Genomic DNA, 2,742 nt, shown 5'->3' on the forward strand with positions numbered 1-2,742 from the left:
ACACCTATGTGAGAATGCTGTTCATTGACTACAGCTCAGCGTTCAACACCATAGTGCCCTCCAAGCTCACCAGTAAGCTCAGGACTTCCCGACGGGCAGCCCCCAGGTAGTTAGGGTAGGCAACAACATATCCGCCACGCTGGCCCTCAACACGGGGGCCCCTCAGGGGTGTACTCCATGTTCACCCACGAATGCGTGGTCGCGCATGACTCCAACACATCATTAAGTTTGCTGATGACACGATGGTGGTAGGCCTGATCACCGACAATGATGAGACAGCCTACAGGGAGGAGGTCAGTGACCTGGCAGTGTGGTGCCTGGACAACAACTTCTCCCTCAATGTCAACAAGACAATGGAGCTGATTGTGGACTACAGGAAGTCCGAGCACGCCCTGATCCATAATGATGGGGCTGCAGTGGAGCTTGTCGAGACCTTCGTTCCTCGGTGTCCACATCACTAAGGAATTAACATGGTCCACAGACACCAACACAGCCATGAAGAAGGCATTACAAAGCCTCTTCCTCCTCAGGAAGCTGAAAAGATTTGGTTTGACCCCTCAGATCCTCAAAAAGTTCTACAGCTGCACCATTGAGAGGATCTTGACTGGCTGCATCACCGCTTAGTATGGCAACTGCTTGGCACCCGACAGCAAGGCTCTGCAGCCACCCCCAAGGCATAGACTGTTCTCTCTGCTACCGCAGGGCAAGCGGTACCCATGTACCACGTCTGGAACTAACAGGACCCTGAACAGCTTTTACCATCCAAACCATATTAAGACTGCTAAACATTTGACCAAATAGCTACCAGGACAATTTGCATTGAACCCTTTTTTTTGCACTAACTCTTTTGACTCATCACATACGCTGCTGCTACTGCTTATTATCTGTCCTGTTGTCTAGTCACTTTACCTCTACCTATATGTACATATCTACCTCAATTACTTTGTACCCCTGCACGTCGATTCCGGTACCCTGTGTATATAGCCAAGTTATACTCATTGTGTATTTATTCCTCGTGTTATTCTTTTTCTATTCTTTCTCTACATTGTTGGGAAGGACCCATAAATCAGCATTTAACTGTTAGTCTACACCTGTTGTTTACTCTCTCTCTGCATTGTTGGGAAGGGCCCGTAAATCAGCATTTCACTGTTAGTCTACACCTGTTGTTTACCAAGCAGGTGACAAATACAATTTCATTTGATACTTATTATAATGACAATACTGCGTACATTTATTATCCAATATACAGTATTGCAATCGTTTGGTCTACTGTAACAATTGCTTTGTCTAAGCAGGTCCTGATATCCTAACTCATAGCATCCTTGAATCCTGCTAGCCTAAACTCACAGCACCAGTTGTTCTTGAAATATTTTGTAAAGTTAGTGTGGGAGAGGTGGAAAAATGATTGTTATCGATCAATAATGACAAACTTCCTAGCGTTGTCAACTTAGATGGAAAGCTACTGAGGATGGTAGCTGACTCTATAGACACTCCTGACATTCATATCTTTAATCTGAGCTGAGCGGAAGGTCTTTGTCCTCAGGCCTCAAGCCAAAGTCAATCTGCTACCCAAGAGGGGTAAAGCAGCCTTTACTGGCTCTAACAGCAGACCTATCAGCTTGCTGCCAGCTCTTAGCAAACAGTTGGACAAATTGTTTTTGACCAAATACAATGCTCCTCTGTAAACAAATTAACAACAGACTTTCAGCATGCTTATAGAGAAGGGCATTCAACATTTACTGCACTGAAACAAATGACTGATGATTGGTTGAAAGAAATTGATAATAAGAGGATTGTGGGAGCTACACTGCTAGATTTCAGTGCAGCCATAGATTTTATTGACCATATCCTGTTTTAGAGAAAGCGTATGTGTTATGACGTCTGCCATATTGTGGATTCAGAGATACAGCTGAAGTCGCAAGTTTACATGTATTTCAAGGCCTACCTTCAAACTCAGTGCCTCTTTGCTTGACATCATGGAGAAAACAAAAGAAATCAGCCAAGACCTCAGAAAAAAAATTGTAGACCTCCACAAGTCTGGATCATCCTTGGGAGCAATTTCTAAATGCATGACGGTACCACGTTCATCTGTACAAAGAATAGTACGCAAGTATAAACACCATGGGACCACAAAGCCGTCATACCGCTCAGGAAGGAGACGTGTTCTGTCTCCTAGAGATGAGCGTACTTTGGTGCGAAAAGTGCAAGTGCATCAATCCCAGAACAACAGGAAAGGACTTTGTGAAGACGCTGGAGGAACAAGGTACAAAAATATCTATATCCACAGTAAAATTAGACCTATATTGACATAACCTGAAAGGCCGCTCAGCAAGGAAGAAGCCACTGCTCCAAAACCGCCAAAAAAAAGCCAGACTACGGTTTGCAACTGCACATGGGGACAAAGATCGTACTTTTTGGAGAAATGTCCTCTGGTCTGATGAAACAAAAATAGAACTGTTTGGCCATAATGTTCATCGTTATGTTTGGAGGCAAAAGTGGGAGGCTTGCAAGCCGAAGAACACCATCCCAACCGTGAAGCACGATGTTGGTGTAACGGATGTGAAATGGCTAGCTAGTTAGCGGGTACGCGCTAGTAGCGTTTCAATCAGTTACGTCACTTGCTCTGAAACCTATAAGTAGTGTTGCCCCTTGCTCRGCAAGGGCCGCGGCTTTTGTGGAGCGATGGGTAACGACGCTTCGTGGGTGTCAGTTGTTGATGTGTGCAGAGGGTCCCTGGTTCGC

Source organism: Salvelinus sp. IW2-2015, linkage group LG9, assembly GCF_002910315.2.
Source record: "Salvelinus sp. IW2-2015 linkage group LG9, ASM291031v2, whole genome shotgun sequence".
NCBI lineage: Eukaryota > Metazoa > Chordata > Actinopteri > Salmoniformes > Salmonidae > Salvelinus > Salvelinus sp. IW2-2015.